This window comes from Sciurus carolinensis, chromosome 7 (assembly GCF_902686445.1).
Source record: "Sciurus carolinensis chromosome 7, mSciCar1.2, whole genome shotgun sequence".
NCBI classification, from domain to species: Eukaryota; Metazoa; Chordata; class Mammalia; order Rodentia; family Sciuridae; genus Sciurus; species Sciurus carolinensis.
Window position 1 is genome coordinate 112,956,800 of NC_062219.1, and position 25,097 is coordinate 112,981,896.

General features: G+C 40.9%; 1 protein-coding gene across 6 annotated transcripts in view; it reads right to left on the bottom strand.

Annotated features, from left to right (window-relative positions):
* The window catches only part of Bicral (BICRA like chromatin remodeling complex associated protein), a 102,385-nt gene that overhangs the window by 62,193 nt on the left and 15,095 nt on the right, over positions 1 to 25,097 (bottom strand). For 2 of the 6 annotated variants that reach the window (XM_047557723.1, XM_047557722.1), the window contains exon 2: positions 13,735 to 13,996. The gene's annotated coding sequence lies outside the window, so the exon portion shown is untranslated. Of the gene's footprint in view, positions 1 to 7,595; positions 7,927 to 8,617; positions 8,697 to 12,043; positions 12,066 to 13,734; positions 14,140 to 25,097 lie in introns of those variants that run through there. The other 4 variants (XM_047557725.1, XM_047557724.1, XM_047557726.1 and 1 more) reach the window with 4 other exon arrangements.

Below are 25,097 nucleotides of genomic sequence, written 5' to 3' on the forward strand. Positions count from 1 at the left end.
CATTCCATTTAGGAAAGAACCATTCTGGGCTTGGGTATAACTCAGTGGTACAGTGTACGCCTTTCATGCCAGCAGCCCTGAGTTTGATCCCCAGCACCAGCAGCAAAAACAAAAGCAAAGAAGTATTCTGGGAAGCAGTGTGATGTAAGAAAAAATTAAATATTTAAATTAATCTTAAAAGGATAGAAACTATTTTAAAAATGCATATACGTTATATCAAATCCAAATCTAGACAATGTTTTGAAAATATATGCTTTGTGGCTCTCATAGCTTATATCCCAAAGAGAGAAGACGTTCTTTTCTCTCTTTTTTTTTCTCCTCCAGTGCTGAACATTGAACCCAGGGCCTTAGCGCATGGTAGACAAATGCTCTATCACTGAACTATAACCCCAGCACTCTGAAAACATTCTAGAGAATTGAGCTCAAGGTAACATTTAATAGTAAGGTAATTTGAAACACAGAACATATATTAAATAACAATTAGGAGTTGGAGATTTATGTAATATGACCAAAATAAGATTAATGTCAAATAGATTTTATGTCACTTTTAAATCTAAACTAGCATAAACTTCAGTTGCACATGGTGATGCACACCTGTAATCCCAGCAACTTGGGAGGCTGAGGCAGGAGGATCACAAGTTTGAGGCCGGCCTGGGCCACTTAGTGAGACTGTCTTAAAATAATAAAAAGGGCTAGGGATGTAGCTCAGGGGTAGAGGGCATCAGTAGCTGTAATCCCCCATATTACAAAAATAAATAAAAACTAAAACAAAGTAAGAAATAGTTTAGCTGGGGAGTTTCTAACTGTAATGGAGAAAATACACTGTACTAGAGAAAATATGTGTCAAGAAACAATTGTTCAGGGCTGGGGAGATAGCTCAGTTGGTAGAGTGCTCACCTTCCAAGCACAAGGCTCTGGGTTCAATCCCCAGTACCAAGCAAAAAGAAACAATTGTTCTAAATTTATATTACATATGTACTTACAGAACCAAATTATTTGTTTTCATTAAGACATTGGCTTTTCTCTTTAATATTTATTTTGTACTTCATAACCAAAGTGCTTTTTTTGAGACAAGGTCTGTTGCCCAGACTGGCTTTTGTTTTGCTGGGGGGGTGGGGGATGGGGCGGGCGGGGTTGTGGTGCTGGGGACTGAACCCAGGGCCTTATGCATGTGAGGCAAGCACTTTGCCAACTGAGCTATATCCCCCAGTCCCCAGACTGGCTTTGAACTCCTGGGTTCAAGTGATCCTCCCACATCAGCCTCCCAAGTAGATGGAGCTATAGTTGCACATCACTGTGCCTGGCTAAAGTCCATATTTTTTTTTAAAAAAAGATGCTGGACAACATTCTAACACTAGATGCAAATCTTCTCAGTCATCAGGTCTGTCATTCATGCATTATTCTCTTTGTAACTATTTGTGAGGGAAAGATTAATAAGCATACCTTTTTACGATTTACAGTATTTTCTTAATTGATTATATATCTAAATTAACCTTAAAACAAGGGTACAAATGAAAAAAAAAGAATGTACAGCAATGTATGAAAGCAGTTTTGCCTCAGTTATCAATGGGGCACTGGTTCCAGGTCCCCTGTGAACATCAAAATCTAAGAATCCTCAAGATAAGTATACAAAATGCCATTGTATTTGCATATAACCTGTAAACAGGTTATATACTCCTGTATATTTAAAATCACCTCCTGTATACTTTAAATCATCTCTAACTTATAAATTCATAATATAATATAAATGCTATATAGTTATATTATATTATTTTGGGAATAATGACAAGAAAAAGTCTGTACATGTTCAGTATATACAATTATTTTTCAGAATATTTTTGATCAGTGGGTGGCTGAATCCATGGATACAGAACCCACAGATATGAAGGGCTGACTGTACTCAAAATTTATCATATAACGAAGATAATCAAATTCTCTGTGATGTTTTATATATTTTATGTAATATGCTATTTTATATTTACTTAAGGTCCTCCCAGCCTTTTACAAACAACATGGTTATCCACGTGTGGTGGCACATGCCTGTAATCCCAGTCACTTGAGGCAGGAGGATGGCAAGTTTGAAGCCAGCCTTGGCAACTTAGCAAGATCCTGTGTCAAGAAAAAGAAGGGCTGGGGTTGTGGCTCAGTGGGAGAGCACTTGCCCAGCATGTGTGAGGCGCTGGGTTTGAATCTCAGCACCACATATAAATAAATAAATAAAATAAAGGTTCATCAACAACTTCAAAAAAAAAGTCAGACTTATAGAGAGACATAGACTTCAAAAGTAAAATAGTTATTAAAATTTGAAAATTAAGAGGTCTATTACTACAAGCAGCTCCAAACATGTCCCATTTATAAATCTTAAGTGTGATCACACTTAGAGAAAAGAGCTTGGACTTTCACAAATTCTAAAATCCTAAAATTGTCACAGATCTGGAGAATCAGAATACAAATAGGAAATAAGAATAAATCAATCTATTTATTTTATTTTTATTTTTTAATTTGTAGATGGACACAATACCATTTATTTATTTATTTATTTATTTATTTATTTATATGCAGTGTTGAGAATTGAACCCAGTGCCTCCCACATGCTAGGCAAGTGCTCTAACACTGATCTATATAAACCCAGCCCCAAATCAACCTGTTTCTAAGTATATTTATTTCCACTTCTAGGAAATATCAGAGTTTAAAAAAAAAAAAGAATTGCAGCATTTGTTTTAAATCCAAGAAGAAATACTTTTAAATCAAAATCCACAAAATCAAAAACAACTTTTACTTAACCAAGAAAACTGATAGATGAATTTATCTTTTTAAGTTATAATAAAAGGGATCATATAGGAAATGTATTGCAGGTAGCTTTTAAAGGTAGTACATTTCTTTTTTTTCCTCACTTGAACATATTTTTTTATAAGAAAAGCATTCATTTTTATTGGATAATCTAAAACCAACTACCTCCAACAGTTCAGGGAGCAACATAATGCGCGAGAGCTGTGGGTCAGCATCAGTATACTCAAGAATCCATAGATAATGCTTGGTGGTGTGTGCCTGTAATCCCAGTGGATAGGAGGCTGAGGCAGGATTGTGAGTTCAAAGTCAGTCTCAGCAACTTAGTGAGGCCCTAAGCAACTCAGCAAGACCTTGCATCTAAATAAAATATAAAAATGGTTGGTGATGTGGTTCTGTGGTTAAGTGTCCCCAGGTTCAATCCCTGGTGAGAGAGAGAGAGAGAGAGAGAGAGAGAGAGAGAGAGAGAAATGCTTCCGAGTCTTTTATTACTGTTGCCTATCAGGGCTAAGTTTTCTCGTAAAAGTCAAAAAGAAAAATCATTCCTGGGGCTGGGGTTGCAGCACGGTGGTAGTGCACTTGCCTATCCCATATGAGGCACTGGGTTTGATCCTCAGCATCACATAAAAATAAATAAATAAATAAAACAGAGGTATTGTCCATCTACAACTTAAAAAAAAAAATTCAAAAAAAGAAAAATCATTCCTTTTGACAGGTCTTTTCACAGCACAGAAAATATGTCATATGTTTACCGTACAAGGTGGCCTTTAAAGAATAGGGCTAGCTGGCTATAGTGGCTCACACCTAAATCCCACCTACTTGGGAGGCTGAGGCAAGAGGATTACAAGTTTGAGGCCAGCCTGGGCAATTTAGGAAGACGCTGCATCAAAATTAAAAATAAAATACAAAGGAGTTGGGTGCAGCTGAATCCCTGGGTTCAATTCCCAGTACCATGGGGGGAAAAAAAGGAGGTTCTTTAGAACAAATCGTACCTTACGCATTTAAAATATTTTCCCCCAAAATCTGTATTATTATTATTATTGTGCTTACACTGACAACACTTCAAGAAAGGAAACACCTTGAGTTACACCATGTAATGGTTAAGATTCCAAGTGTTCTCTTTTCAAAATTATGTTTTTTTTTTTTAAAAAGTCAGAAGATAGAACTCAATCCAAGATAGCCAGCAAATACAGAATGAAAATGCACACATTTGACTCACAAGGCCATGCAAATAAAAAGTAAATTATCTGCAAAAGGGCAGAATAATTGCTTTGAACCCAAATTTATTTTGACTATCAAAAGATTCTGGGTTTTTGATCAGATTTTTTTTTTTTTTTTTTTTTGTGGTGCTGGGGATCGAACCCAGGGCCTTAGTGCTTGCAAGGCAAGCACTCTACCGACTGACCTATCTCCCCAATCCCTTTTGGTCAGAATTTTTTGAGTCAAAATGCCTCCTTTGGGCTGTGGTTGTAGCTCAGTGGTAGAATGCTTGCCTAGCACCTGTGAGGCACTGGGTTTGATCCTTAGCACCACATAAAAATAAAGGGTCTTGTGTCCATCTACAACTAAAAAAAATATATATTTTTAAGATGCCTCCTTGTCCTTTGCTTCCCATTGAAACAAAGATCATTCAATTGATTTTATTTTACTTTTTGAGAGGGTTACCCACACTCGCCTTAAACTGCTGGGTGGAAATGATCTGCCTCAGACTCCCAAATAACTAGAACTACAGGTATGTTCCACATCACCTGGCTAGGGCCAATTTTAATTTGTAAGACCTCAAATTTTTTGTTAACTACCAGTCTTTGGCAGATTAAATTTATAAATAAGTTTAATACTAATGGTAAAGTGTATGATACAAGGTTCTGCTCTGTATATTCAAGCCCCAAGTATGCCGTATGCCCCTTAGTAATGTGACCTCAGACAAGTTAACCTATTCTTTCTAAACCCATTTCATAATGAATAAAACTAAAGATAAAACTTAACTCTATAGGGTAGTATGAGAATTTAATATTTATCAAATATTGATCCATCAGGGTCTGAAACAGCATACAATTTTAATGAATACTATTTTTTTCTTCCACTTTCTTCCTTGTGATAATGTTTCAATTGCAGGTCAGGACACAAAGTTTAATTTCTGGTAATAAAAGAAAGCAATCTGGATTTTGGTTGAACTGCAATAAAAGCCATTTCTAGAAAGACAACATCTATCACCTTATTTCCTTGTACACTCAGATTCGGGACTTTAATTTCAGGTAATATAGGCATTTAATGTGTTTGCAAGGTAGAGAATCAAAGAACCCACAAAAACAGAAAATGTTCAGTTTCACAACTTTATTAAAAAGAAATTTATAATTAAGTAAGCCACAACTGTATAAAGTTGGTTAGGAATAAAGAGAACCTCGGCATAAATAAGTAGATCTGGTACAGTAAAGTCTCAGTACTAGAATGGAAATACACATGAGGTGGTGGGAGGAAGGGGACAGACCAAAACCACAGTTGCTCCAGGACCTATTTCTTCCACCTTCCTATACACTGTCTACAGCTGCAACTCTCTTGAAATACAATAACTGTATTACTGTGCACCCTGGGCTCCGTCCCAACCAGCCAGGTGCTGCTGCAGTGCTCCCACCTTGAGGCTCTGGTCAAGTTCACACCACATTCCTCTTCTATCAGCTCTCCCTTCTCCATGCTCACACCCCACCCCATCGCCTTTCTACCAGTGCCTCACTCTCGGTCTCTCCCACTTCTACTCTAGAACATTTTTCATCAGGAGAGAAGCAGGCCATGCAGATGGATTTGGAATGTGCTTAAATCATGTAGCCTCACTGGGACAAGCACCATTTCTTTACCCATTTCCACCAATACATATAGTACACTTTCCACAGATTTGCTTCTCTCTCTTAAACTCAAAACCTTTTGCCTCTGCTTTGACAAATGACAATGGATCTTTTCAGTGAGGATTGCAGACATTTATTTTAAATTCCATCAGCTACTCCATTCTCCTAATTTCACTTTACTGTTAGTCTGTAGCCAATTCTGGGAAAAGGAGCTTCATGAAAAAGTGAATAGCAGATTCAAAGAGGAAAGAAAGGGAAGTAAGTTAAGGCAAGTATTAGACCCTTTCACCTGGCGTTGTTCAGATCTTCAAAAATTTTCTCATCTAGGTGTGTTGGCACACATTTGTAATCCCAGAGACTCAGAAGGCCAAGGCAGAAGGATTTCAAATTCAAGGTCATCCTCAGCAATTTAGTAGGACACTGTCTCAAAATTTTAAAAAATTCTCAACACCCTTCCTCCCTGCCCTATAATCTGATTTTTTTTTTCTCATCACATACAGAGATCAGAATGTCAATCACTAACAATAGCTGCCACATCTATTGGTCTTCCTAGATTTTCTCTCACAGATCCCTTTAAGAAGGCACTGCTGACCTCCATGTATCTAGACAAACTCTTTTCCTTTTGGTTCTCATCTATCTTCTCTACCTAGGTTCCCTAAGTATTCAGTCTATAAATGTTTACTGAGTGTCCAGATTGTTTTAAACACTATGCTAAAGGTTTAGGATAAATCAGTCAACAGAGAAACGAGTAACATAAGATGTCCAGAACTCACTCCAGAATCTGTTTATAGATGACTACTGAGCACATTCAAGTTTGGTACAATAATAAGAAGGGACAATTTCTCTTTCATCTCAGTAGTTTTGAGATTTTATCCCTAAACGAATCATCTCCCATAGAAAATATAGTATTATTTAATTAGCATAAAGGATTATGCAAATGATATCTGTATATGCCATAAATGTGCAAGTGCTAAATGCTTAAAATGCTAATTCACAGTCAAGCATGGTGGCACATGCCTGTAATCCCAGCCTGGGCAATTTAGCCAGACACTGTCTCAAAATAAAACCTGAAAAAACAAAAACAAAACAAAACAAAAAAACTGACTGGGGATGCAGCTCAGAGGTAGACAACTCTTGTGATCAATCCCTAGTATAGAGGAAAAAAAAGGAAGAAAGAAAGTTTGAAAAAGGGGCCAGGTATAGTAGCACACACCTGTAATCTCAGCAGCTGGGGAGACTGAGGCAGTAGCATCACAAGCTTAAAGCCAGCCTGAGCAACTTGGCAAGACTGTATCTCAAAATAAAAAATAAAAAAGGGTTCAGTGGTTAAGTGCTGCTGGGTTCAATCTATAAGACAAAAAAAAAAAAAAAAAAAAATTTTTTTTTTCAAAAGGGTAGGGGACACAGTTCAGTGCAGAGCACTCCTTGGTTCAATCCTCAGCACCAAAAATAAACAAAATGTAAATTCATTTTTATTGTGGTAAAATATACCATAAAATCTACTATTTTAACCATCTTTAGCACAGAGTTCAGAGGCATTAAGTACAGTAACTGTGCTCTGCAACTGTCACCACCTACTATCCAGTTCCAGAATTTTTTCATTATCCCAGATTGAAACTCTAAAATGAGTTAAATTCATTAATTCATTTTTAACCATGGTGATTTTCAGTCAAATGCTCCCACCCCCAGTATCTTCCTGTTTTGCTGCCCACCCAACATTCCCAGGTTCATCACTGAAATTACCCTCTGGCAACTCTCAATTCCCTAGCACCTCCCTTTTCTCTGTCATATCTGCAGGGAAAATCTCCAATTTTAGTTAAACCCATCAACTGCCTGCTCTTTGCTGCCCTTTTCAACAGCTGAATGTTGCTCACAGAAAACGATACACACAGCTTGGTTGATTAGTTTCACCTCAAATTCATGACTCCAAGCCACAGCCAGACATTCAACAACAGCCCACAATCCTACCTTGCTTCCCACTGAGTTCCTTGTCCTTCTGCCCAAGGTGAGGTGTCCATCTCTCCTGAAACCAGTCACTACCCCTTCTTCCTTTACTTTAAGTTGCTGGCCTTGCCTCCAGCATCACTGAGAAAACAGAAGCCATCAGAAGGTAAAGTCCTATATCCTGCCTCTATTTGTAGATATCCTTGCACTCTGCCTGTATTTCTCTGCTTCTCCCCTGCTACACAGCAAGTCATCTTGTTCCCACCACAGGCAAAAACTCTTCTTATGTTCTTAATTCTTTCCCATTTTCTTAAGAATTCTGTTTATTTTGCTAGTTTTCTCTCTCTTCTGCATTAATCTCCTTATTAGGTATTCTTAGCCCATTTGAAAATGTTCCTGTATCTCCCACCATTAAAAAAAAAAAAGTGTTCTTCTTGGGTTGGAAGGATAGCTCAATGGTAGTGCACTTGCCTCTGCTGGGCATGCACAGGGTCCTGGTTCAATCCCCCAACACCACAAAAAAAACAAACAAACAAGGAAATAACAAAAAAAGCCATCTTCCTTGAACCCATCTCTCACCACTGCTGTGCTATTCCTCTCACCTCAGTTCCCATTCTCTCTTTAACACATCCCAATCTAGCTTCCATCCCCATATACCACTGAAACTACTTGTTAAAACAGCCACACCACTTTGCCAAAGCCAAATAGACATTTCCCTGTCCTTACTTGTCAGCAGTATTCGATGAAGGGGACTGTTTCTTAAAGGATAAAATTCATTCTCCCCCTTTAATGGCTGAGCCTTTTCAATCTCCTTGACTTAACCTCGTCATTAAAAGTGGTTAGGGCTTGATCTTAAGGCCTCTACATTCACAAATGATCTCAGCTAGTCCCATGTCATACCATCTGCATGCTACAGACTCCAACATTATGTCCAGTCTAGACTTCTCCTCTCAGCTCAACCCAAGTATACGCTCCTACCTGACTCTCCCTTTGGATGTCTCCTAAGTATTTTTAAAACAACAGATTTCACAAAACTTGGTACCTACCTCTAATCACCTATTCCTCTTCCAGTTTTCTCCAACCAGCAATGGAACCATCAGCCACCCCAGACTTAGACAAAAACTTGAAGGCACCCTTGATTGCTCTTCCTCTTTTCCAGAGCCAACTCATTATGCAAAGCCTTTTAATTCCATCTCAAAAATATATTTGAAACCTGCCATCTACTCTTCTCTATCTCCATTGCCACTCTACTTGCCTCAGATACCATCAGTTTGGGGCTGAATGTTGCAATAACCTAACTTCCCTTTCTGCTTCCTCTCTTCCTCCACACAGCAGACAGTAATCTTTAAAAACAAAAACAGGAGCAGGGTGGGTGGTGCTTGCCCACAGGTGGTGCCTGCCCTCAGCACTGGGGAGGCTGAGGCAGGGGATCACTTTAACCCCAAGAGTTTAAGATCAGCCTGGGTAACATAGTAACGCCCTGTTTAAAAAAAAAAAAGGCAGCAGGGAGGGGGAAGAAAAGAAAAAACAAAAAACAAAAAGGGCTAGAAGGGCTAGGAGTGTAGTTCAACAGTGGTGTGTGTGAGACACTGGGTTCAATCCCCAGTACCCAAAACCAAAACAAAACAAAACATACCACTACCCTAATTAAAATCCTTTACTAGCATCTCACTGTCATTCCAATAAAATGTAAAAATCCCCCTATGGCCTAATACAAGAAACCCTGCAGGAGCTTTCCAACACCATCACATTCCATTCTCCCCTGGCTCACAGATCTGCCTTCCCCATCTTTACACTTGTTCCCAGGCCTGGAATACAGCCCGTTTTTCACGTGGTTAGCACAAGCTCAGGTTTCAAGTCTCAGCTTCAATGTCACCTCTTCTAAGAAACTCTCCTTGACCCTTACTAGTCAAAATAGTCAGTCCTAGTACAGTCTTTTAGAGCCACCAGGCACTTCTTAAGCTTTTCTTAATCTGTAATTATCTTGATTATGTAATTTTCTGTCATCCCAATTATGCTATAAATTCCAAGTGCAGATATTCTGTCTTGAATTCCACTAAAGCCTACTTTAAATTATGGCTTTTTCCCTCTACACTACCTTACTTCAAGTTTTATTAGATTTTACTCGAAGATTACAATTACTCTGGCATCTGCCGTGAAAAACAAAGGAGGAAATGGCAGAATATTTAAAAAACTGGCACTCCACCACCCAGTGGTCTAGACTGACGTAGACTGCACATAGGCATTCAACAGTTGTGCCTTACAAAAATTTTCAACAGGAAAGAGAAATGTGGACATACCATCTACAAAGATGGTGTAATTCTGACATATACATCAAAAATTTAGGTTGCTTGGTTGTTTTCCTTTTCTTTTAGTCTTGATAAGCACTGTACCACTAAATAACACCCTCATTTCCCTCCACCATTTTAAATCTTTTTATTTTGAGCCAGTACCTCCCTAAATTGCCTAGGCTGGTCCGGAGATTTTGATCTGCCACCATACCTCTACCATCCCCCAAAATGTAGGCTTTAACCGTTCTCCTTAATAATTACAAAAAACATAATTGTGATTTGAGAATAAAAGAGAAGGGTTAGTACAAAAGAAGGAAAATACATGATCTTTGTTCAGTAGTTATAACTCATTACTTGACCAGGTTCTCTCATTTTAGTCAGGTCAACTGTCCATTACCTGTTCTAGGTGCTTCTTCCTGACCTGTTTTTATCTATACTTTTGTTACTAGGCTTCATGTTTAGAATGATTTGCCCATCCTATTTTCCAAAACCCAAAAGATACGCCTGAAACTCAAAATACAGGAAATGATTCTTTCTTATGAGGATTTATCTCTAGGTCTTTATTTCAGGGTCTTTTCTACTCTATTCTTTATTTCTGTATAAATCTTGGTTTCAAGTCTATTTTGATTGCACGGCTCTCTTGACTAAATTAGATGGTTTGGCTAGACCTAGACCAAAAGTTATATAACTTCTCAAAAGAATGAGACAATATACTTTTTTTAAGACATTTTTTTAGACGCTGACAGACTTTTATTTTATTCATTTATTTATATGTGGTACTAAGAATCAAACCCAGTGCCTAACACAGGCTAGGCAAGAGCTCTACACCTGAACTACAACCCCAGCCCCAGAGACAACATATTTTAAAATACGCCAATTTTAAAATTGCAGGATACCTAAGCCTTACTCTATAAGAAAATAATTTCAATGTTCTGCCAAAAAGTTGGGAGAAAAAGAAAAATGAGAATGATGTGCCCTATACTGTGCAAAACTCAAATTGATATAGAGTTTAATCCTCGTGTTCCAATTCAAAAAGCACAGTCAATACAGGATATTCCAAACACGTATCTGTCCCACTGAAATCACTTGAAAAGCTTTGGAATGAAAGTCTCCTATTTACAGGGTCCTAGGCAGGCCAAAATTTCAGTACTGGAGGGGGTTAGGGTCATAATGAAGTTGGAAGTCAGAGGTTAAAACTGAGATTGCCTCACACATGATTAAAGGACACAATCGGTCCTAAGAAATGATACAAATCTCTATTTTTAAAAACATCTCCCCAGTTGATTCATTCTGGGAAATCATGGGTGTAGAGCAAAAGAACGGTTTTGGGGATACAGTGTGGATTTTACCACTTAAAATGGCAAGACCTTGAACAATCAGGCCATTTCTATGAACATTAGCTTCTTTCCTAAAAAGTACATAATAAAATCAATATCGCAGGGATGATATAATAAATGGAATTATATAAAGCACCAAACACAGTTCATGGCATACAGCAGGTGGTTCAATACATAGTAGGTTTTATTTAAGGATATCTAACATTCACTACATATGTACTTGTTCATAAACACAGGGTCACATCTACGGTGCCACTGTTACTTTTCTCCATGAGAATTTATTTATTTTGAGGACTCCTACAGAGGTAAGAGCTTTACGGACTTTCCTCCTTTCAGTAACAACTTAAAACCTCCAGGTACACCCTTTTAATAGACAGTTACTACCCCCACAGATACGTATTTTTGGATGCTTTAAGGAACAGTCTTCTATTTCATAAAGGGAAAGGAAAAAAGGGTTTTAAAGCGAGTTAACGTTTTTAGATGAGTTCTAAGGAACTTTTAATTCACTAATACCAAGGCAAACCACAAGTTAAAATCACTAGAACCCATCATCTTCCCGTATTCTGACTAAATAAATGTCTCTTCGGGATTGTTCTGCAATACAACCACCCAAAAAAGAAAACTCAGGGTACCTATGAGAACCAGATTACTGGAAAGCAGACGAGCACTGTCTTCAACTGGCTTTTTGTTGTCGTTTGTTTTGTTTTTAATTTTGTAATCTGCTTTGCCTACTCTCCATAACTGGAAAAGGATGAAGGAAAAGCCTCAATACCCTGCCTCCAGCCCGGCCAGAGAAAACAAAGCCGCGTGTCTGGCCAGAGGAGAGAAGGCAGGAACTCCTCACCTCCAGTTTGACCAGGGGGATGCGGGGGTCAGGGAAGGAACCCATCAGCCGCTTAGTTCGAAGCAAGTAGGACCGAGCAAGTCGCCGCCCCAGCCCCTTCCCGCAGCGACCCGGCGGCCTGGTCTTTTGGGTCTGGGAGGTGTGGGGACGACGAAGGCTGCACGGCCCCGGCCCTACAGAACTCCGCACCCCGCGAGCGGCTTGGCTCCCCTGGCCCGGGAGGTCTAGGCGCCGGGCAGGCGAGGCGACCAGGGAGGGCGCCGCCCGCGCCGCGAGGAAAGATGGCGCCCGCCGAGCAACTGCGCCACCAGCCCTGGCGACGGGCCAGGCCCAGCGCCATCTTAGCACCTTCCAATCCCCCACCCCCGAAGATCCCGCATTCTGGGCGACTCCGAGGCGCGAGCCGCGTCGGGTTCGCGCACTCTCGGCCAAAAAATCGCCGCCACTGCCTCTGGTCTCTTTCGGCCGGCCGACAGCGTGGGCCGCGCGGGAGGCGCCTGGCTGGGCCGCAGTTCTCCGCGCGGCGCCAGGGCTCGTCCGGGCCAGGCTCAGGGTCCACGGCGGTGCTTCGGGGCCAAGCAGCAAGGCGACCAGGAAGGGGCAGTCCCGCCGGCAGGTGCGCGCCGCGGGCTGGGGCCGGGTGGTCGGCCTGCCTGAGCTCTCCATGCCGCGGCCCGACCCGGGGCCCTCCTGCTCTCCGCGCCGCGACCGCCTTCAGATGCGGCGGGAAGGAGGAAGCCAGAATGAAAAATAAACCCGGTTCCAGCCGCCGCCGCCGCCGCCGCCTCCTTCCCCACCCTTTTCCCTCCCCTCCCCCGACGCGGGGTCCATTTTGCTGAGAAGAAAGAAAATGCGATTCACACCCAAGAGCTTCCGAGAGAGAAAAGAAACGAGGGGGGGGACCGAGGGGAGGAGATTGGAAAAGCTTATTTTTCTTGCTCGCCCGCCGTCACTCCAGGCCCTCCCTGCCCCCTGCTCGCGGCCCCGCCGCGCTGTCCTCCCCTCGCCGAGCCCCGCTCCCTCCTTCCCGGCTCCCGGCGGCTCCGGGGGGCGGAAAACACACTCACACTCGCGCACACAACTAATTTTAAACCGGCTCAATCAATGAGTCATTAAAAGGCTTCCCTCCCCTCCCCTCCCCACCACCAACCGCCACGCCACCCCCCTTCCCGGCCTCTCCCTCTCCCCGCTCCAGAAATTTGCATCCGCGGAAAAGGAAAAAAAAAAAGAAAAGAAAAAGAAAAGCGCCGGGGCCCCCACCCCGTCGAGGCGCCCCCGGCCCGGCCCCGCCGCCCCCTGCCCGCCTGCGCCCCCGCCCGCGACACTGAACTTGGGTCTTCCCGGGGCCCCGGCGGCGCTGGGAAAGGCATAAACACTCGATTCCCCTTTTCTCCGTGTCCATTAAACATCCACCCACCACCACCATCACCCACCCACAAACCCACCCCCCCCCAAAAAAAAACACAGCCGTAGCCAATAGCTCTCTGGGCTGAAACCTAATATCCTGGTTTTGGCAACTCGGTGTTTAATTTGCTCCTCTTTCTTTTCTGTCTGGAGATAGATCTCCAGCCCCCCCTCCCTCGCTTTTTCCCTCCCCGAAGGAAAGAGGCAGAGGAAGGAGGTTGTGTGTTTTTTTTTTTCTCCTTGAAATTTTTATCACAAAATTATAATACACTCAAAGGGAAACTCACCGTCATGAAAAAGCAGTGCCTTGTCAACGGGGTTTCTGCGCCATCGCACCAGGGGCGGCGGCGGCGGCGGCGGGCGCGGGGCGCGGGGCGCGGGCGCGGGAGCTCCCGGCCGAGCGGCGCCGGCCACACGCGCTCCGCTCTCTCTCTCGCTCACCCCCGCGCCGGGCGGCGGGCGCCCGCTCCCCGCGCCCGCCCGGCCTTCATGCTCTGCGCCCGGGCAAACCGCTCGCCTGCTCGTCTACCTCCAAACTTCGGTTCTCGCCTGGTAAAAAATGTGGAGATTAGAATTTTTTTAATTAAAAATTTTTTTTTTAAAAAACCAAGCTCCAAGACTGTTAATTCCTGTTTCCTTTGAGATTGTAACTTTGGAAGGTATTGGGGTTTATTTAAGAAACAGACTATTTGGTCTTTTTTTTTTTTTTTTTTTTTTTTTTTTTGCTAAAGATGTACAAGATGCGTACTAATTCTCCGCAGGCGCCCTGCACACACACATACACACACACACACACACACACACACACACACACACACTTCAGTTTTGGTTATTCGGTGTGTTTGGAGGGTAGTTAAAGACAAAAAACCCACACACTTATTTGCATATACCTTTTAAAACTACAAACTGCTCTTAACTTGGTTATTTGTCAAATAACTTATTTATCCTAACTTTGAAATGTATTAAACTTTCCTTTGCAACATTCTTTCTTCATTCCAAAATGCTGTGAAACCTTATCTGTGAAAACTTTTATGTCAACTTTAAGAAAGAAAACAAAACTAGCGACTGCGATGAAGGTGAGGAGCCGAGTAAATCACACTCAAAACATCCAATCCCTACCGTCTTCTTACAGCTTTTACCTTCCTATTTGTGGAATTTGTCTTAAACCCCATTCTTAAAAAGGAAGCTACAAAACCTTTTAAAACCCTTTGGTCCAAGTATAATTACCACCTGTTTTAAATTTCAAATTGTTGTGCCTTCTCCCTAAGCCATTTAGTATCCAAAGCATTTAAGTAAATGTTAATTATGTTAGCAAGCTATGAGAGACAGTTCCTGCAGTCTAAATTAACTACAAATGCCCATAATATTGTGGGGTTTTGTTGTCTTTTATTTTAAATAAACATTCAAGATAGGTAAAGAATGTCCAAGAATGTAACTAAGGCTTTAAAAAGTACATATGTAAGCCTTAAAAATGTTTTCAAATTATTTTAAATTAGTTTGTGAGTTCTGTAGGAATGGAGTCCCACTGATAAACAGAATGTTCAGAATTATATCCCCCAGGTATTTGGTGTATTCTAAATAAAATTATCCTAGATTTAAATTATTTAAATAAAATTGGTTTCTATATCCCTTAGTATTAAAAACTTAATGGTGGGGATGGGGGACGTAGCTCATGGTAGGCGTGCTTAGCATGCAATATGTGCTGGGTTCCATCCCCAGCACCAAAACAAACAAAAACCAACAGTATGTGCACCTTGTTTGCTTGCATAAGGATACTGTTACTGGACTATATTGCACAAAAATAAATGTGTCAAGGCTGACATACAATGTTGTCATAGTCAACATAGATCCTCTTGAAAAAAACTGTCTTGTTCAAGTAACTGTCACTTTATCATTCACAATGTATGTCTTGAATTTAAAAGCTCCTTAAAAATACATCAATGACTTAGTACCACATAGTATCATTGAAAGTGTTTTTCTCAAAAGATGGTTTGCTTCAAATTTAACCAAGGCCTTCCTAGAACAGTATTCTTTGTATAAATTAACATATTCCTTTATGCTCTGTGGTTGGACCAACCAGTTTTCTAATTGGCTTGGGAAAATTTTAAGCATGTTTTAAAGTGCCTTTGGATTGACTGGAATTTAATAATGATACTCATTTGGAAGAACTGCGTTTCAAGAGTCCATGGATTATTCATTGCAATTAGGGGCAACCAAGCAAGTTGTTCCACAGCGTCAATGAAATATTAATGGATTTTAGAAAAATATCCTCTTCAGTTCTCCAAAACCCCAAGGAAACCAGAAATCTGACATTAAAGATGACCCTGATTTGATTTTTTAATTTTATTTTATTGGTTCTTTATTATACATGACAGTAAATCCATTTTGATAAAATTATACATGCATAGGGTATATCTTATTCTAATTAGGACCCCATTCTTGTGGGTGGGTACAATGGTGGGGTTCACTTAGTTAATTTCATATGTGAACATAGGAAAATTATGTTAGATTTATTCTACTGTCTTCCTGATTTGATTATTACACAATGTTACATGTATCAAAATCATGTGTACAATTATTTTGTCAATAATTTTAAAAGGGGAAAAAAAGATGCCCTAACAAAGCTGAATTTATATACTCATATAGAGTCCCGGCACATTGCAGTCTTTTTAGAGAATGACCAAATAATAAGAGCATTGACTTTTACCAGGAGCCTACGAAGTGTCACAAAGCATTGTGCTAAATACTTCCATACAGTATCAGGAGCCTTCACTCAAACCTATAGAATAAGGTCTGGTTTTCCTGATACTTTTCAGATGAGGCTGCCCATGGTTTCAAGTAATTTGCCTAAGGTCATCAGTCTAATAAGGGCTGATGTGAGAATCAGGTCTGATGAATTCCCAAATTCATCCTCTGTCAGGCCTAAAAAGTACCTTGGGAACAAGCCATCTGGCTATGTCAATGTAAACCTTAAGAGTCTAATAGTGAGGTGCAGGCAGAGAGGACAACCTTGTTATTAGTCAAGACCTACTTTGAGAATGCCAGTTGTTAAATCTAATTTTAGATCTGAAGGAGGGTTTGTAAAATACTAAGAAGTGGAGAATCTCAGCTTTCTCAGGTACGACCAAAATTATAATCATTTTATAATATAGGAAAACAAAAACAACTTCATAATTTCCCCCATATGATAACAAAATTTAACATTTAATTTAATTTTATTTGTTCTATGGATGGAACCCAGGGCCTTGCACATACCAGGTAAGTAATCTGCACCTAAGCCACTTCCCTGGCCCCCAAAATTTAGTGTTTTAAATAGGAAGGACGATTTTATATGTAAAATTTACAAAAGGATATAAATGAACAGGATTTTGGTATTAAGATTAAAAAAACTTTTTAAGAGGAACATTCTTAAAATAGCTTTCCTATAGGCAGATTATTTTATTGTATTGTCTATAATATAATTATATACAACTAAGTGGTCATTCCTATGACTCCCACCCATGTATGTGACCTAGAAAGAAGGTCAACTGGACACACACACAAAGGAGGTAATTATAATTGAAATGTCTAACATAAACAGGCTCAATGTCCATATACAATGAAAAATGAAAGTGGAGCTGGGCACAGTGGTGCACACCTGTAATCCCAGTGGCTTGGGAGGCTGAGGTAGGAGGATCGCAAGTTCAAAGACAGCCTTAGCAACTTATTGAGGCCTAAGCAATTTGGCAAGACCCTGTCTCAAAATTTAATTTTTTTTTTTAAAGGAAGAACAGACTTGTATTAATTAACCTAAAGTTAAACTAGGTTTAACTGCAACATCTAACAACTGTTGACTTCTCTCTCCATTTGAAAAGAACTTTTTTGGTTTTTTGTACTTAATGAGTCACATCCCCAGCTTGCTTGCTTGCTTGCTTGCTTTTCTTTCTTTCTTTCCTTTCTTCCTTCCTTCCTTCCTTCCTTCCTTCCCTCCCTCCCTCCCTTCTTCCTTCCTTCCTTCCCTCCCTTCCTCCCTCCCTCCTTTCTTTCTTTCGTTTTTAATTTTTTATCTGTATTAAAATATTTTATTTTTACAGACACATTTTGATTTACTGTACACAAATGGGGTACAACTTTTCATTTCTATGGTTGTACACAATGTAGATTCACACCATTCATGTAATCATACATATATATAGGATAATACTGTCTGTTTCATTCTACTGAAAATTTAAATTTTTAAAAAGGCCTGGAGATGTGGCTCAGTGGTTAAGCACCTTTCGGTTCGATCTCTGGTACAAAAAAAAAAAAAAAAAAATGAGGCTGGGAATGTAACTCGGTGGTATAACACTTGCCTAGCATAAGCAAGACCCTGGAATTGATCCCCCATACCTGGGGTGGAAGGTCAGATTTAAAGTGGGTTTTTTCCCCTTTTTCCAAATGTTCCATTGACTGACCATTCTCCTCAGAAGAGAATGCAAATAGTGGAAATCAAGTAGTGAGATGCATGATCAGATGTGTCCACCACAGAAATACCAGAATGCATCAGATGAATTAGTAAGTGTTCTGCACAGTGTTTGTGGCCTTAAAAATTCTCAGTGTGAACCAGGGACATATCTTTTACTTTTATCTCTACAGGTACTTAGATTCTGAGGCTTAAGTGTACTGCTCTGTAATCAGTCTGATTTAGGTTCAAATTCTACCTTTCTTTCTCACAGGTTTGTGGTTTTGAACAAGTCATTTCACCCTTCAGAGTCTCAACTTCCTCATCTACAAAATGGGGATAATCGCAGTACTCAGCTCTGAGAGTTATTTTAAGGATTCAGGAACTAGTGCATGTAAAATGTTTAGCACGGTGCCTAAAATATAACAACAGTTCAGTACATGCAGCTAATATCGTATTACCTTATTTTAGATATATTTCAGGTTGAGCCCTGTGAAATCTCCCCATATGAATAACAAACGGTGACCTTCTATGATTGAGTCTCATTTATCTCCCTTATGTTCCTTCCTGGCTGGGGAGCTCCTCCAGGGCAACAAGTCATCATCTCCAGCTTTAGATTCTCTAAGGGCCTAGTATATACATACTTTGTATATAATTAGCTCACTCCCTGAGATCTATAAGAATACAAGAAATGAGAGCTGGGGCTGACTCAATGGCACATGCCTGTAATCCCAGCTACTACAGAGGCTGAGGCAGGAGGATTGAGGATTTCAAAGTTTGAGGCTAGCCTGGCAATTTAGGGAAATCTTGTCTCAAAACAAAATTTTAATAAAGGGCTGGGGGCCAGGCACGGTGGCACATGCCTCAGTGACTCGGAGGCTGAGGCAGAGCTGAAAGTTTAAGACCAGCCTGAGCAGCTTAGTGAGACCCTGTCTCAAAAGAAAACATAAAAAGGGGATGGGTATGTGACTCAGTGGTTAAGTGACCCTGGGTTCAATCCCCGATACAAAAAAAAAAAAAGAAAAAAAGGCTGATGTGTAGCTAGTGATAAAATATATGATAAATATGTATGAGGTTCTGGGTTCAATTCTTAGCCTCAAAAGGAAAAAGAGGGCTGGGGATCTAGCTCAATTGGTAGAGTGCTTGCCTTGCACACCACACACACAAAAAAATTTTTGCAAGCACAAGGCCCTGTGTTCAATCCCCAGTACCACAAAAATAAATAAATAAATAAATAAATAAATAAATAAATAAATAAATAAAAAGGAAAAGAAGTCATGCAACAGAGTTTATGAAGAAGGAAAGAGAAAGAGAAGAAATAATGAGTATATGGATGGGGGGGCAAGAATGGAGGAAGGAGGGACTGTATAGAGGGAAAAGGGGGTGGAAGGGGTGGGGGGGAGGAAAAAATAACAGAATGAATCAAATATCATTACCCTATGTAAATGTATGATTATGCAAATGGTATGCTGTTACTCCATGTACAAACAGAAACGACATGTATCCCATTTGTTTACAATAAAAATAAATTAAAAAAAAAAAGAAATAATGAGTACTCTACCTTGAGACCCATATATTAAGGGAGTAAAATAAGTCTCCATAAACTACATAAAACCATTGCCCACCATGCATGTATGAATTTTTGGGGATGAATCTAACTACTATATGTAACTATGATGCTCTAATTAAAAAAAATAAAATTGTCCAATCCATCACATGCAGTAGAACCTGATGTTTAGAGTTCTCTCTTCAGTTAGTTTTAGCTATATAAGATCTTGGCCTACTTTTAAAACTTATCTTACCTCAGTTTCTTCATCTGTAAAATGGAGATAATACATGTATCCCAGGTTGGTAAGGGAGAATCAAATGATAATAGGTCTATAAAATCCTTGCTCTTGTGCTTATTATGACTTTTTCTTTATTTTAAATGTATTTTTTTAATTAAAAAAAATTTTTGTGTGTGTGATACTAGGTATTAAACCCAGGGGCTCACACATGCTAGGCAAGTACACTACCAATTGCCACTGCCCTATATCCAGCCTGTAGTAAATATTCAATGTAGTAAATATTCAGTTATTGTTGCCATTGCTGTTGTGCTTATTGCTATTATTAAAAGGAACGTGGAATTATTTTCAAATCAGTGATATTGGAGTGGTTACAAATGTTTTCAGTATCTTGCCTACATTATTATTTTGTTTGATATATGACTATAAATGCTTTAAATCATCTTTGTAGAGGCTAAGGCTATTCCAGTCATAACATATTTCAAGCTGGTTATTTTCTCTGACAGACATTTACCAAAAAAAAAAATCTGAACTCCTACAAGTTTTCAGTACAAAAATAAGGAGTTAATACAACACAGCAGAACTGTTGGGAAAAAAAAAAAAAAAAGACATTCAGCACTCCCACTGGCCTTCCTGTCTTACACATCTAGCCTGTTTCCCCACAGAGAAGTGAGGGGGAGGACAGCCATCAGCCCTCTGGTTAGGAGGGCGCCACTTGCTGCTGGAAGGCTGGAAGGCTGGAAGGCGGGGCTCAGCTGCTTCACTCACCAGCTCCCAGGGCCCCTGGTCCTCCACGAGGGCTCCTTACCTCTCCTAAACACAGCCTTCCTCCCAGGTCACACACCCAGGAGGGTGGCAGATTGTAGAGGAAACAGAATGGAGGTCACATAATCGGGCTTTGGGGGTGACTGTGAGACCGTCAGCCTTGAAGATAGGATAGCTATGTAAGGGGGCTTGCTCACTAAATGTCATGTCCTTTCTGAAAATGAAACTATTGAGAGCTAAGACACTTGAGAAGGAACCACCCCAATAGATGACATGTAAAGATAAGTTGAAGACAAGGGCGTAGGTGGGTACTAAGAAGACACCAAGAAATTCTCCACACTGAAGAAAAACTGAGGGAGTGGAGTAGAGACACAATGTAGCCTATGGGGCTATTTTTTTGTTTGTTTGTTTTGTAGCAGAGATTGAACCCAGGGGTGCTCAACCACTAAGCCAAGTGCACAGCCTGTTTTTTATTTTTTCCTTTGAGACTGGTTCTCGCCAAATTGCTGAATCTGGCTTTGAATTTGCTATTCTCCTGCATCAGCTTCCTGAGCTGCTGGGATTGCAGGCATGCGCTGCTGTGCCCAGCTTCCACAAGTATTTTAATCACTAAAAAGTCACAATCTTATTTGAGCACAAAATAGTTAAAAGGTATTTAACTATTATTAATGGTTGTTGTTTGGTATTTTTATAGCCCCCAGAACATATATTTCTTTCTTTCCCAAATCTTCCAAATACTAGTTCCCAGGTACCCTAATATTGTATAGCTGACACCATGAGCAAAAATACAAATACTCTCATACCTCAAAATGTTTATACATTTCTCTCACTATAAATCATACCAATCAACTACCAGTTGGGTATATTTATTCAGTCCCTTGTGAGTTAAGTTAACTTGGGTCAGGCCTAAGATAATCAGGAGGTTGTTCAGAGATCAACAGAGCAAAGGACAAAGGTGCTTTGGAGGAACAGTTCTAGTATAGGCCAGTTCAAAACTTGAGTTATTTCTGTCCCCCAAGGCATACACCGAAACTCATAACCGATCATTTCTTTTGAATTTGCTTTCTCTCTACTGTTTACAGCACACACCTTTCACCTAGATCATTCCCCTAGATATTTAGGATTGTCTATGATTCCTCTTCATTCCCTCCTCTCCCTCAAACCACAGAACCAATCTCCAAATCTGCCTCAAAGCCAGACCCTCTTTGCCACCATTTGCCCACCACCACTCTCAAGTCCTCTCCCTTGCATGGCCATCTACCAATCTCCTATCTAAACAACTACAAAAATCATATTTATAAATCCCAAAGCTGGTTGAGTCATACCTCCATCAGCACGTCACTGCCTGGAGAAGCTTATTAAAAATACAGATTCCTTGACTTGGCGTGTAGCTCAGTGGTAAAATGCTTAACATACATGAGGTTCTGGCTTTCATCCCCAGCACCTCAAAATAAAATAAAACACAGATTCTCAAGGCTGAAACCCAAAACCAGAGAATGAGAATTTCTGGGGAGAGTAAGGCTCAAACATGTATGCTTTCCTGTTTTTAAACTTAATTTTATTTATTTTTTAAATGGACACAGTACCTTTATTTCACATGATTTTTTTTTTTTTTTTTAATGCAGTGCTGAGGATCAAACCCAATGCCTCACACGTGCTAGGCAAGCCCTTTACCACTGAGCCACAACCCCAACTTAATTTTATTATTTTGGTGCTGGGGATTAAACCGAATGCCTCGTGAATACTAAGTATAACCTCTACCACTGAGTGACACCCGAAGCCCTGATGTGTACTTTTAACTGGTTCATTAACTGGCCCTTCCTGCCACCCCAGATGCATCTCTGGCCACACCTCTCCTAGTACCCTATGTCCTTGAACAAACATATCTCATTTTGGGCTTCCTTTTCCCTATGTCTGAAGTACCCCTCTTCCTCAGGGCAAATCTTCCATTTTCCAAGTCCCAAGTCAAATGCTCCTCCTGTGAGAAGCCTTCTTCCACTCGTACATCAGTGGCTTTCCAACATCAGTTGCCTGATGTTGTCAATCCCCCAAAAATATATTTCATGTTGCAATGCAATAGATATATAACTGAAACAAAGGTTTTGGAAAATAATATCCAAATTTACTTTGGAGGACACAAGTGGATAATTTCATTCCACGCTATCTCAGTTTTACAAATGTTTTAGACACCTTGTGAAAGGGTTTCATGATCTACTGATGGCGGTGACTCCCATTTGAAACACTGCTTAAAATGAGTGTATGACTTCCTTCTTTACACATCTGATACAGACAGACCTCTACTGTCCCATTTATCACACTCTACAGTAATGATCATTTATGGTCTGTTTTCACCTCCACCTCCCTCCCCCAAATCTGCACACACCACAATTAAATCAGCACATCTTTGGCAGTTGCACAGCTGTTGACAAATGCAGAAATGAGAATATTGGAGAAGGAATACCTTAATTGCTTTTGCTCTTTAATCCCCCCCCCCTTTTTTTTTCTGGTTACAGTTCACAGCATAATCTCTTGGCAATTCCCCAGAGGACAGGCCTGGGAATTACTTAGTTTCAACCCTGAAGTTAACAGCAATTAAACAAAAACAAAAACAAAAGTCATTGTATTTCAGTACAATATCACCAAGGTGTAAATTCTTTTCCTTCTCAAAAATAAAACACACACACACACACATGCAACACCAACCAGAAAATATCTCCTAGGGTTGCTAGTTTGCCAAGATAGTGCTAATGTGGGCAAACAAATCTCTCACTTAGATACTTAGAAGCAAGTATTAAAAAACCTCAAAACCCTCCTTCTTCCGTACCACTTCAGAAAGGAAACCCCCGCCGGGCGGGTGCAGACAGAGGCCTCTGTATCCCTGCTGCCTAAAGCTCCACTTCTCACTAGGCTGTCCTCATCACCACAAACAGATGTGAAAAGTAGGAAAGCAAAAGGAAACCAGAGCAGCCAAATGAACCCCGGGCGGGCGGCAAGTTCCGGGCAGAAGGGTACCTGTGATGGATGGATGCACGGGCGACAGCATGGCCCGCGGGGGAGGGGGATCCTTTTTCTGCAGCACGTGGCTCCAACAGGAAACCTGCCTGTAACACCCCCTAACTCTGCACACCGCTCATTTGCAGCATTGTCATTTGTATGATGCTAATTTGCTCAATGTCCTTGTACACGTTCTTAGGGAGATTCAATGGAAAGACACTGCAGGCTTGGGGAAGCTAGGAGGGGGGACCTGACTGTCACTAAGCGTCAGTGAAATGCTCTGGGAGTTCAAGGTGGGGAGGAAGGGCAAAGACTTTAAAGCTGGGTTTTTAGGAATGAGTAAGAGTTCTCTGAGAAATGTGGGAGAGAGCTTTAGAAAGAGGACCCTAAAGTGCAGGCAGGATGTCCTAAACTCCAGGGTAACCTGAGGCCAGGGAGAAGGTGAGGGGTTTCCTGGAGGAGCTGTACTGGGGTCCTGGCAAGTGCATGGGCTCAGAGGAGCAACCCTGGGAGGGAGAGGAAAGCAGATCCCTTGGATGTAGAGGGAGGGGGCAGGGGGAAAAAGCATCTGATGATATTCTAAGTCCATGTCAGGCACAGTGGCTCATGTGTGAATGTGTCTTGTGTGTGCATGTGCAGTTTTGTGGGATAGAAAATATATCTCGGGCTGAGGGGTATAGCTCTATAGCTCAGTGGCAAAGCAGCATGCTAGGCGATTCTCTACCACTAAGTTGCAAAAAGGTATTTCTTATGTGGTGGTGATTAGAAATTTTTCAAACAAAGTAAATCTAGGGAAAGAGGATCCCAAAAGATAGTCCTACCAACAGATCTAAATTTCATGAGGATACACATGGTGGCAACGTGAACAGTAGGTGAGTGGACAGCGGTAAGGGCAGAGGACACAGGGTACTGTTCTTGTGTAAGCCTTCCCCACACCAGCCAGCAAGCTCCTCAAGGGCCCAAACTGTGCTGTACAACTCGAGCCTAGCACCTGACGCCTTGCAGTAGGCACTAAATAAATGTTTGTTGACTGAGTATGCGAACTAACTTTTCAGATGGCCCCAGTCAGCCTCACCTCCTGGTATCCTCGTCATTTGTGCATGCCCTTTCCCACAATGCACCAAAGTTGGTCTGTGTGCAACCAGTGGAACAGGACAGAAGTGATTGTATTTCTTCCAGATTAGGTAATAAAAGGCTTCAGTTTCCATCCTGGGTGCTCTCTGCTTCACCTGCTCTGGGGGAAGCTCACTGCCATGTAGTGAGGGCATTCAGTCTATGGAGAGGCCCATGAGGTGAGAATCTGAGGTCAATAGCCAAAGGCCAGTGAGAAACCTATGCTTCCTGCTGATCACATGGATGAGCTTGGATGGTGACCATCTCCCAGCCTCACATGGTCACAGACCCAGGGACCAGCTCCATGGTAACCTCACAAGAGATCCTAAGGCAAAAACACTCAGCTAAGCTGTTCCTGGATTCTTCACCCACAAAACTGTGAGATGATAAATGCTTGTTGTTTTCAGCTGCTACATGTGGGGGCACTTTGTTATATAGCAACCGTTAGCCAATACACGAGTCGACCTGAAGTCTCGAAGAGTTTAAAGTACACTGGAGTTTAACAAAACTTTTCAAATGGAGACCTGAGGGACTTGTTAAAAAATAAATAAATAAAAATAAAGTACACTGGCGG